We start from the raw sequence: 12354 nt of genomic DNA on the forward strand, positions 1-12354 counted from the left end.
TGTCTAGTATATTAGGGTGAAGGTATAAGATGCCTAAGTATTCGCGCGCCATAGTCCAAGTCCCCCTTTCAAAATACAAGGGGGGACGTTAAAGAAGGCCGGGATATTTCGCCTCTCCTCAGTCGGAAAATTTGACTGTAATTTTCGTCATTCGCGTCGTCGCGCTGACGTGAGTTTTCAAGAAACAATGAGATGCTGGTTGTAATTTAGAGGCGGCGGGGATTAACTCCGGACACGTCTACGTTTGGACTGGAGATAAAGCTGGAAATGTGCATGGCGAATTTATACCTTCTCCCTAATAAACTAGATATCACTTCTTGATAGTATGTGGATCGAGTTGGAAAAAAGGCATTGTTACGTCGAGATGGGAGGTCTTATAACAAGGGTGGTCCCTGGTTGAATCTTTCCCATCATACATATATAACCAGATTTTCGTTTGACATATAAACAAAATCTTCGTACCAAGGCGCCTCAAGGGAGATTCCAAAGAAATTGATGCGTCTATGTGTCTAATGTTTATCCAATGTTTCCATAGGGAATTGGCAATACGCCCAATGAACGCCATACCCGGAATTTTTAGAAACCAGGCCTTGTTTGGATTGTAGCTCACCTTTTATGTGAATTATTTTACAATGGGTACCAAAAAGGGTTGTAAGACTGAACTAGAGTGGGGTGTTTCTATTGGAAACCAATTTTGAGTCAAAAATGTTCTATAACCATGACATTACACCGTTCGGGTTACCGTTTACAAGTTATCAGTAGAGTGACCCCTTAAAATTATGTAAGAAATGCTAATTTAATTAATTTAACTTGTTTACGATGACCTTTGAGGAAAAATATCATTGAAATTACATTTGCTGATATATTTATTTTAGTTTAACATACTATAAACAAAATGTTTGGGGTGAGAGATTTAAGATTATGCAATTTTCTTAAGTTCACATCCATTGAAATTACTTGTTTTTATAAGGGTTTTTTTCTTAAACTATTCAACAAAGTTTAGACATAATAAAGGCAATTTTACATTTTAGATTGTGATCTACTTATCAGATGGAGTGAGTATAATGAAAATTTCGTGTTTTAGAATTGTAATATAACATCTTTATGGCTCGAGGGACGATTAATTTCTTCTTTGAAACCATTGTTTTGGTTTTTTTTTTATTATTTCAATGCGTAAATAAGCGGCATAATTTCGGGTAAACGTTGAAAATATGTAAGTAACTAGAAGAGGACTGATTCCGAAATATCAAATTCCAATTCTTCTAATGTAATATTTCTTCAAATGTACACGTATAGCCTAGTACTTCAAATTACTTTTAATTGCAGAAATATGAACCCTTATTAGAGATATTTAGTCGTTAAATTTTGGGATAAAAATTCCCTGACTTTTTCCTGACATTTTATACGATTATCCCAGATTTTTAAGCCCAATTGTCATATTTTAAATATAACCAACTTCGTTTAACCGCAGATATTTTGGCCAATTTTGAAACTTCCAGACTTTTTCCTGACCTTTTTGGTCTATTTGGAAATTCCCTGACGTTTTTGAATAATTTAAAAATTCCCTGACCTGTGGCAACCCTGATTAAAACCCATAAATATTTTGATAAGTTCGGGTTAGTTTATACCAGGAATACATAAAACTAATAGGAATGAATACTTCTTATTAGGCATTTCCTCGATGCCGGTCCCATTTACAAAACACTAAATAATTTGGCCAACTTGAAGTTGTCGTTAAATGTGGTGTATAAAACAGAAAATAGCCTATATCATTAATCGAACCGGAGCAATTCAAAAGTTCCGGGCTTTGAAAGTTTTAAGAAAGTTGTAACATTGTAAGCTCTTCACATTATAAAATCAAACACAGAAAAAGAAAATGTTTTCATCGGATGAAACATGTCTTTATATAGAAAAAAAGTCGATATGAATGAAAAATAAATAAAAATGAAGAAAGGTGAATCAAAGCTATCCGTAGAGAAAGAAATAATCTTTTTCAGCTAAAAGTCTATAGTAGGTTTAAAAGGAGAAAAAAAAAATAAGAAAAAATCGAAAGATGTTATCTACTTTTCCTTTTAAAAGTTCTCTCCCCTCGTGGCCAAAACATCCTTGTTTTTTAGCCTCAAAAAAAGAGACCGGACACTAACTACATCATTCCAATATCATCGATTTGGTTTCCGTTGGTTTTTTAGTAGTTTTTGTTCCGATCTTTAAGTCAGTAATTTAAGAAATAATGCTGTAAAAATTACGGATTTGCAACATACCGTAACTTTAAGATGATAAATTTGTTGGATAATTGAGTTTTCCAGGGTTTTCCCATGTATTTCCCCGAGTTCTACCAGTTTTATCCCATGTATTTTCCAGAGTTCTCCAGGTTTTATATTTCCCCTAGTTTTCCAGTTTTTTTCGCCTTTTTCCCCATATATTTCCCTGAGTTTTTCAGGGTTTTTCCCATATAAGGAGAAATAACAACAGAAGTGGTTTTCTTATAGTTGAAGCAACCCGTTCAAGGCAAACTTACTCAAACCGAACAAAATTCCCTGAATTTCGCTAAAAATTCAAAATTTCCCTGACCTTTCCCTGGGTTTGTGTCAACTATTCATTTCCCCGAGTTTCCCCGGTTTTCAAGTTTTGTATGAACCTTGTAATTGTATGAATATAAATGGTTTTCACACATGGAGGATTCCTACTATTTACAACAGGAGACCGGGCTACCTGGAGGACAAAAAGTAGACGGATTTCTGTCCTCCAGGTAGCCCGGCCTCCTGGTGTAAATAGTATGAATCCTCCACGTGTGAAAACTATCTACCGTGGTAATTAACCAATGAACAACATTAAGGTCAACACAAAACTTGATCAACTTGTAGAGAACAGAACTGCAACTTGCCGCCAAGTATCCAACCACTTGTCACTAACTCTCAAAAGAAAAGGCAAACGAAAAACACTAGTATATTTTTAAAAAGGTAGGGTCCACCATTAGGGGTCAACTTCAAAGTTCTTCAACTTGGTTCACTTGACCCCGAAATCAAAGCCCGGAAGGGTGTCGTACGCGCTGTAAAGTAACGGAGGATTACCGGTCGATTTTCCTTAAATCTTTTACAAGTATATCTTGTCACTGAGGGCCAATGAGATAACGACCGGGCTTTGCGTATCCAGGACATCGAGTGTCTTTGAACTTAAACATGGTTGTACCGAAAATATAAGGCTATTACCATAAGTTCATAAGACATGTACCATAAGCTTATCACTGGTTACAAACTGGAGCTTGTCTTGAAGTGACGTAGGTCATAGATTCTCTGGTGAGGCGTTGTCAAAGGCTTAGTAATGCAGACTAAATAGGAAGATGGAAGTCCTGCAAATAACCACCTAGTGTAGGACTTCAATTCTCGCTTCCGTCGTTCTCGAACTAGCTCGAGCTGTAAGTCTCTAGCATTACGAAGCATAGCTAGTGTCACACTTATCATATAACATATCTTATAAACTTATGGCTATATTGAAGAAGACATAGATACATTTAACGCAATTTTAAAGGAACTTTCACTCCAACAAAATTACTCCATGGAAAATACCAGAGATTCGTCACACCTCTGGAACTACCAAGGTAATTTGACCAGCACTTGGGTTAAAGTGAACCATTTTTACTAAGCGGGAATGAAGTAGGTTAACAAGTAACATATATTGACTCTCATTTTTAGGACACGCACGTCAAGCTTAAAACCTTCATTCATTTTTAAACTATTGTAAAACCTACGGGGCGTGAACTGTGTTCGAGGGTACACAAAGACATGAAAAGAGCGCGGTACCATCAATAGAAAGTTAACTTTCTTTTGTCCATACAGAGGCGTAATGGAAAGTTGTCTCTCATCCCCATTCCCTGGAAAAATAACTGTAATATTTTCACAACAGGTGAACTGGACTAAATCGAGTAAAGTTTGAATTTATTTTTCCCAAACCAAACCCACGCAGTGTCCCTAGACATCTAAATCGGACATCATGATTTAGGAAAAAAAAACCAAAGAGAACAAACTTGGCAATGCCTTTTTGCGTTAACAATACCATCTAGTAAAGAAAACAGTAAAAAAAGCGGGATAAATCCGAAAAACTAATACAAGTTCGATAATAATCTACTCATCCCACTATTTCCGAGCGAGGCACGAAGCGTTTTACTACTTACTGTCATGGTTACTTTAATTTAGAATAGTTGTACTCTCCTACTAACACCTTACGAGATGGCGTGAAGAAATATGTTTAAATCCCACATTTCGATTGTTTTTCACGATTACAGGACTGATATGGAGTCACTTTTTCAAATTTGGTTAATAAAAGTCACTTTTCCAAAAATAGTAACTATGTTACTATCTTCTTGACCACAACGTAAAACGTAACATATTTCAATCGCCCAACTGAATGACGGTTTAAACGCAATAATACCTTGATCACATTTGATCAAACCAAAAAGTCGTGGAGCTTGACGCTCAAGAAATGTTTAACTTAATATTTGAAAAAAATCCAATTCAAATGAATGTAATACTTTAAAACGGCAACAATTACTTTGCATTCTGAGCTGTTATCCAAGAAGGCTTAATTGAAATTATCATGACTGTTTGCGTGTTCTTAAGTAACTACACAAGGTTAATTACGATTAAAAGATGATTTATTTACATGTGGGTTACATGAGTCGAGGTCGTCACTAGAACTGCCTAGTATTGATAAGGGCTGAACTATTTATACAATCTAGAAGCTACGTCATAGAGAGAGACACAATAGATAAGAAATAGACATAAACGTCTACAGTCAATATTACAAGATAACTAATATCATGAGTAGATATTACACATCCCCTTTTTCTCTTAAGTTATACAATTTTTATATCAACATTTGATCGAATCTAACGACAGGTTTTGAGGTTCTTCCGCTTCGAGTGATCGTCCCAAAGTCTCTTATTTCGAATCTTGGCTGTCGTCGGTTGACACCGGAACTGGACTGGGACGTGGTCTGTTCGTTATTTTCAGGATTGTTGACTTGTTCTTGGAGTGGATCAACGGCTTGGCTTTCATTGCGTGGTTGGCTCGAACTTTGAGTTCGCGGTTCTTCGTTTATGATGTCCTCTGGACCAATGTTAGATGCTGCCAAATCCTGTCTGGATAGTTGCTTCTTGCTTTCTGGTAAGGATACAAGATGGAAACGATTTCGTCGGAGATTCCCTTTGGAGGTTCCGATGATGTAAGATCTGGGCTGGTCTGCTTTTCTAAGGACTACTCCTTCTCTCCTCATATCCACTATCCATACTCTTTCCCCCGGTTGTAGTTCAGGTAATTCCTTTACTCCGTGATGGCGATCGTAAGTGCGCTTTTGTTCTTGCTTCAAGGATAGGTCTCTCTCTCGTATGATCGCTGCTGGCGGGATAGACGGAAGTAGTGAGGTAGACATAGTCGGAAGTGTCGTTCTTAAACGCCGGCCCAGCAACATTTGAGCGGGACTGAAGCCATTTCTCGTTGGTGTTGTTCTGTATGCGAGAAGTCCTTCTGATACATCTTTCGACTTCTTTAGAAGGGATTTCACAATCTTCACAGCTGACTCGGCTAGCCCGTTGCTCTGCGGGTATCTTGGGCTACTTGTGATTGATGTGAAACCAGACTTCTTCGCGTATTCTTGAAATTCGACAGTTCGGGTTGCTGATAGATTGCTGCCGTTGTCGCTGCGAATGATCTCTGGGATGCCGTGTCTTGAAAAAATTTCTTTCGTGATATTAATTACCGTCTTCGTGGTTTGATCTTTCATTTGGGCAACTTCGATATATTTCGAATAACCGTCGATTATGACCAAGTAGTATTTTCCCGAATGATGCAACATGTCCATAGCGATGATCTGCCATGGACGGTCTGGCAGACTTGATGGCATTAATGGTTCGTGCCGGTTGACGGATTCTTTGAGACACGTCTCACAGCTTTTGATTTTGTCTTCGATCTTGCGGGCTATCCCTGGCCACCAAACAGACTGCTTTGCTCTTTCGCGGCATTTGGCTATTCCCATATGTCCGTCATGGATTCGATTCACCATTTCTTCACGCATAGCTGTTGGAATGATCAATCTGCTTCCTTTCATGAGAAAACCGTCCTGAATCGTGATTTCATTCCGGAATGGGAAATAATCCCCGAGATTGTCCGGAACTCGCTTCTTGTCTGGCCATTCGTGATCAAGATATCTCCGCAAAGTTTGACAGGACTCGTCTTCATTTTGTCGCCGAAGAATTTCTGCTAGCTTTGCATCCGTGATTGGAAGGTTGCTCATTACCAATTGTATGTGAGCGGCAATCTCTTCTTGAAGATCATTTTCGTCTATCTCGTTCAATGGCGCTCTTGAGAGTGTGTCCGCTGGGATTAAGGATTTTCCTGGCGTGTAGATGACTTTGTAGGAATACCGCATCATTCGTAGGCGTAATCTCTGGAGTCTCGGCGACAGATCGTCAAGTTGTTTTGTCTGTAATATGGCTAACAGCGGCTGATGATCAGTCTCCAACGTGAAAGTTATACCGGTGATAAAATCTTCGAAACGTTTACACGCCCAGGTTAGCGCGTAGGCTTCTTTTTCGATTTGCGCGTATCTCATTTCAGTTGGTGATAAGGTCTTGGACGCAAAGGCAATGACTTTCTGAGTTCCATCTGGTAATTCTTGTCGCAATAGCGCTCCAATTCCGTAGCTTGATGCGTCAGCAGACACTGTTGTCGGTCTCTTGGGGTCGTAGATACCCAGAACTGGTTTGTTGGTTAACCTAGTTTTGATAAATTCAAACGCTTTATCTTGGCTAGGTCCCCAGATCCACGCATTCTTCGTGCTTAAGAGGCTGTTAAGCGGTTGTAGTTTCTCGGCCATTCGTGGAACGAACTTTCCCAGGTAGTTGATCATCCCAAGTAGACGTCGTAGTTCTGAAACATCCTTTGGCGGTTTCATCTCCGTGATTGCTCGAACTTTGTCCTCATCCGGTCTAATACCCGTATCTTCTATGATATGGCCTAGGAATTTTATACTGCTTACTCCAAATCGGCACTTCCTTTTGTTGAGTGTAATTCCGTTTTTGGCAAGTCTTTCAAGTACGGTCTTTAGATGTTTGTCATGCTCCGCGACGTCTTTTCCCCAGACAAGGATGTCGTCCTGGTGGCATACGGTGTTGGCGATTCCTTCGATGTATGATGCCATTTGGCTTTGATAATGTTCGGAAGCTGAAGTTAGTCCAAATGGGAGGCAATTGCAACAGTATCGTCCAAATGGAGTTATGAAGGTAGTTAGAGGTATTGATTCCGGGTGTAAGGGTACCTGCCAATACCCCGAATTGCAGTCGAGTTTGGAGAAGACTTTCGCTCCGGCTAGACGTCCCAACGTGTGATCAACCGCGGGTATCTGGTATAGCTCTCTCTGAATGTGCTTGTTGAGTCTTGTGAAATCAACACAAATCCGAAGTTCTCCGGTATCCTTCTTTACTACCACCATAGGAGCGCACCATTCCGTGGCATCTTCGATTTTTCTAATGACTCCCAGTGTGACCATGCGCTTTAATTCGTCTTCAACTTGGGATAGTAATGGAATGGCAACTCGTCTTGGAGTGGTAACAGCATACGGCTCTGCCCCTGGTTTCAGTTTGATCCTGTGTTGAAGTTTGACTCTACCAAGTCCAGTGAATAGTTTGGGATAGTCTTGCATTGGTCGCAGGCTTGATAACTCTGTCAAACGTACTTCGTTGATCCGTTGTATTTGTCGAAGACTTTCGCTTGCTTTCAGGCTTAGTAGAGGTACTTGTAATCCTTCTATTACGTAGACTTTGTCGTGGATAGTAACGCTCTTGCTTGATAATTTGGCAGCTATTACTCCTTTACAGTCTAACGCTTTCTTGCCCGGTCCAAATAGTCTTCGATCAGGTTTGTTTAGCGGAAAGTCTTGGAAAGCAGTGGCATACAAAGTTTCCGGTATAGCACACACGTCGGCCCCGGTGTCTATTTTGAAGAGAACTGGTCTGCCATTAATGTCAATTTGTACCATCCATCGTCCTTCATGTGTGTGATTAGTGACTTCGCCCAGGAAAATGTCCGCTTGAACGTCATCCACTTCGCCTTGGATAGATGACGTCGTGATTTCTCTGTTGAAACGAGCCGCCTGTCCTAGGCATACTCGTTCATAGTGGCCTATTCGTTTGCATTTGCGACACTGTGCTTTCTGAGCTGGACAGCTTCCCCGGTTATGATTTTCCTGAGCTCCACATTTCTTACAAGGAATTTTAGTCTGATTTGGCGGTCTAGAGCGGCTTGTCTCGCTGGATGGCGGTCTACTCCTGCCTGGACGAAACTTGCTGCGCGAGCTAAGTTTGTCTACGTTTGCAGAACTTCCATTGTTCTGACTTCCGTTATGTAGTACATTTTGTTGTCTACGGATCTCTTCAGCTTGACGGACAGTCGATATGGCCTTTTCTAACGTCAGGGTGCCGTCTAGCTGCATCCTTTCAGATAGCGCTTTGTCTCGTACTCCGACGACGATTCTATCCCGTAGCAACTCGTCCTGTAGTACCCCATAGTTGCACTTTTCGATCTGGGCACGGCACGCTGTGATGAACTCTTCAACTTGTTCTCCTTCTTGCTGGATTCTAGTGTTGAAAGTTGCTCGTTCGTAGATGATGTTCTTACGTATAACGAAGTGATCCTCAAATTTCTTCATGACTGCGGCGTATTCTTTCTTTTCAGCGTCGTTGAGGAACGTGAATGATATGAAGATGTCGTCCGCTTTGTCTCCCATCATGTAAATCAGGGCGTTTACTTGTTCCTCCTCCGGTTTGGAACTAAGTCCTGATGCAAAACGAAATCGCTCGAAACGTCGTCTCCACTTCGGCCATTCATTGGGACTTGCGAAATTAAAAGCTTCAGGCGTTGATACTTGAAAAGACGCGGGAGTCTGACGTATCGGTGGCTCGGCCATGTCAAATGGTCTCGAACAGGGGGTTATCTAGCTGGTATGAACGCGACAGTGAACCGAAACTTGCCCTATACCGCTACCGATTAATTAAAAACTTCTGACACCATGTTTGCGTGTTCTTAAGTAACTACACAAGGTTAATTACGATTAAAAGATGATTTATTTACATGTGGGTTACATGAGTCGAGGTCGTCACTAGAACTGCCTAGTATTGATAAGGGCTGAACTATTTATACAATCTAGAAGCTACGTCATAGAGAGAGACACAATAGATAAGAAATAGACATAAACGTCTACAGTCAATATTACAAGATAACTAATATCATGAGTAGATATTACACAATGACCCCACTTTTTAATCGTGACCATAGATTGTCCCGGACCCTTCAATTCAGTGCTGGAATGTAGTTAATCGATGCTCAAACCAAGCAGAGGACAAACGTGCAACCAGGAACAGTTTATTTCCAACAGAACCATACTACAGAGTAATGGCAGTACTACGTATGCAAACGTCATACCCTTCTATCTCTTAGCTCAATGTCATCCCCCTACTGGGAGCGTACAGTATCGCCTCTTACAAGAGCGCGCCCAGAGGGAGGGATACACAGTCTACACCCCTCTCTACCGCCACTAGTCTATAAACTGGAGAATACAGCTTTGATTGGAAGGCCTTACAACAATTCAGGAAGTTACCAACCATTCTTAACCAAAACACCATGCCACTATCGTGAAGGGGGAGGGGGTAAAGGGGTCCGCATCGCGCCATCTATCACTAGATCCCGTAAACATCATCGCCCATCCCGCTGCAGCCAAAATGATGTTGCTCAGCCACAGCTGGGAGTGAAAGAACCGGGGAAAGAAAATGATAACTCTCTTGAATCTCTTCCCTTCCCATTTTCTTTACTAGACCTTACCACCGGTCTATATACGCGGTGCCGGTACGTTGATTACCGTTTGAATCAACCCCAGTTGTACCAGACGAAAACGTAACCGGTACTGAACCAACGAAGCCAAAAGCATTCTCGCATCTTTCCATCCAAGTCCGATTTGGCCAATTGGTAGCATCTCCTTTATTAGTTCAAGAACACGAGACAAATTGTAGTGTCTTCTTTATTTTATCGGATATCAGAAACACCCACATCGTTATTTCCCCCGTTTTCTAGGAAATTCAGAACGACCACGGTATAATAGCCCTAAGCGATAATCTAAACCCCACAAGCACACTGTTCCCTAAAATTGGTGGCTTCGTTTGTAAACAAGAAAAAAAAATGTTTGGGTTAGCTTAGATTCAGACATGTTCATTTATCATGCCCATGGAAGGAAAAGAGATATTAAGACTTGTCATAATCATGATTACTTATGATTAATTGCTTTCGAGGATTGCAAAACACGCGATTTTGCAAAAACTCAAAAAACTAATGGAATATATCAATGAGAGAAGTAACGTATCTATGGTGTAGTGGTTATCACACCCGCCTAACACCCGGAAAGGCACAGGTTCGAAACTGCATAAATACCACCAATTTTTTTTGCCAAGGTTATGTAAAGACCTTAATAATTTTCCGAACATTTGTGTCAACGTGATATTATTTACATCCCCGTATCTCTGGTAGAAACAGAGTTACGAGCCTCCAAAATTTAGTGTAAAGGAGGGGGTTGTTTGTTTACGTTTTGCTTAATTACTCAGCCACTAATCGTCGTAGCCCTCAGTTTTTAGTATGGTTAGATGTTGGACAAATTGGACTATCAAATTCTCAAAGGACATCCCCGTATCTCCAGTAGAAACAGAGTTACGAGCCTACAAAGTATAGTGTAGTGCATTTCCTATGAAGGGGTCTGTTTGTTCACGTTTTGCTTAAGTACTCGGCCCCTGTTTGTCGTAGCCCAAAGTTTTTAGCATGGTAAGATGGGGGACAAATTGGACTATAACATACTCAAACGACATCCCCGTATCACTAGTAGAAACAGAGTTACGAGCCTGCATTTCCTATGGAAGGGTTTGTTTGTTTACGTTTTGCTTAATACTCAGCACCTGATTTTTCGTACACAAATGTAAAAATATCTGTAGTGTAGTTGTTATCGCATCCGCCTAACTCCTGGAAGGCCAGAGGTTCGAAACCGCCAAGATTTTTTTTTTCCTTGGGATATGTAAAGACCTATATAATTATCCGAACATTTGATTCAAGGTCCCACTATTACATCCTCGGATCTCTGGTAGAACCAGATTTACGAGCCAGCAAAGTATAGTCTAATGGATTTCCTATGGAGGGGTTTGTTTGTTTACGTTTTGCTTAATTACTTGGCCCCTGTTTGTCGTAGCCCTACGTTTTTAGTATGGTTAGATGGGGGACAAATTGCACTATAACATACTCAAAGGACATCCCCGTATCTCTACTAGAACCAGAGTTACGAGCCTCCAAAGTTGGGTCAGATGATTTTCCTATGGAGGGGTTGTTTGTTTACGTTTTGCTTAATTACTTGGCTCCTGTTTGTCGTAGCCCAAAGTTTTTAGTATGGTTAGATGGGGGACAAATTGCGCTACAACTTGCTCAAAGGACATCCCCGTATCTCTACTAGAACCGGAGTTACGAGCCTCCAAAATTGGGTCAAATGCCTTTCCTATGGAGGGGTTGTTTGTTTATGTTTTGCTTAATTACTTGGCCCCTGTTTGTCGTAGCCCTAAGTTTTTAGTATGGTTAGATGGGGGACAAATTTCACTATAACATACTCAAAGGACATCCCCGTATCTCTACTAGAACCAGAGTTACGAGCCTCCAAAGTTGGGTCTAATGCTATTCCTATGGAAGGAGTTGTTTGTTTACTTTTTCCTTAATTACTCGTCCTGTATTCTCGGTCACTCATAATAACATATCTGTAGTGCAGTGGTTATCACATCCGCCTCAATCCCGGAAGGCCATAGGTTCGAAACCGCGAAGTTCTTTTTTTTTTCTTTCGCTTGGGATATGTAAAGACCTTTATAATTATCCGAACATTTGTGTCAAGGTCACATTATTTACATCCCCGTATCTCTGGTAGAACCAGAGTTCCTTGCCTCCAAAATTTAGTTTAATGCATTTCCTATGGAGGAGTTTGTTTCTTTACGTTTTGCTTAAGTACTCGGCCCCTGTTTGTCGTAGCCCAAAGTTTTTAGTATGGTTAGATGTTGGACAAATTGGGCTATAACATACTCAAAGGACATCCCCGTATCTCTAGTAGAAAAAGAGTTACGAGCCTGCAAAGTTTATTTTCAAGAATCAAAAGTAAACTCCTAACAATAAGTGAGACAAAAAATAAGTTGACGACGATATTGAGGTAGCCTCAAGTTTAAACTATCCTTGTATGGGGAGAAAAGAGTACTATAACATATCCAAAGGAGATCCCCTTGTCTCTAATAGAACG

The 12354-nt window shown here is 40.6% G+C and overlaps 1 long non-coding RNA gene across 1 annotated transcript; it reads left to right on the top strand.

The window, feature by feature from the left end:
• Positions 1 to 2797: 2797 nt before the first annotated feature.
• On the top strand, positions 2798 to 3924 carry LOC149690396 (uncharacterized). The gene is made up of 3 exons (XR_016383723.1): positions 2798 to 3598; positions 3693 to 3770; positions 3837 to 3924. It is a non-coding gene; the product is annotated as an uncharacterized LOC149690396 (long non-coding RNA).
• Positions 3925 to 12354: the final 8430 nt, after the last annotated feature.

Source organism: Phalangium opilio, unplaced genomic scaffold (assembly GCF_054372755.1).
Source record: "Phalangium opilio isolate 3A_F unplaced genomic scaffold, DU_Popi_V2 ptg000031l_1, whole genome shotgun sequence".
Lineage (NCBI taxonomy): Eukaryota > Metazoa > Arthropoda > Arachnida > Opiliones > Phalangiidae > Phalangium > Phalangium opilio.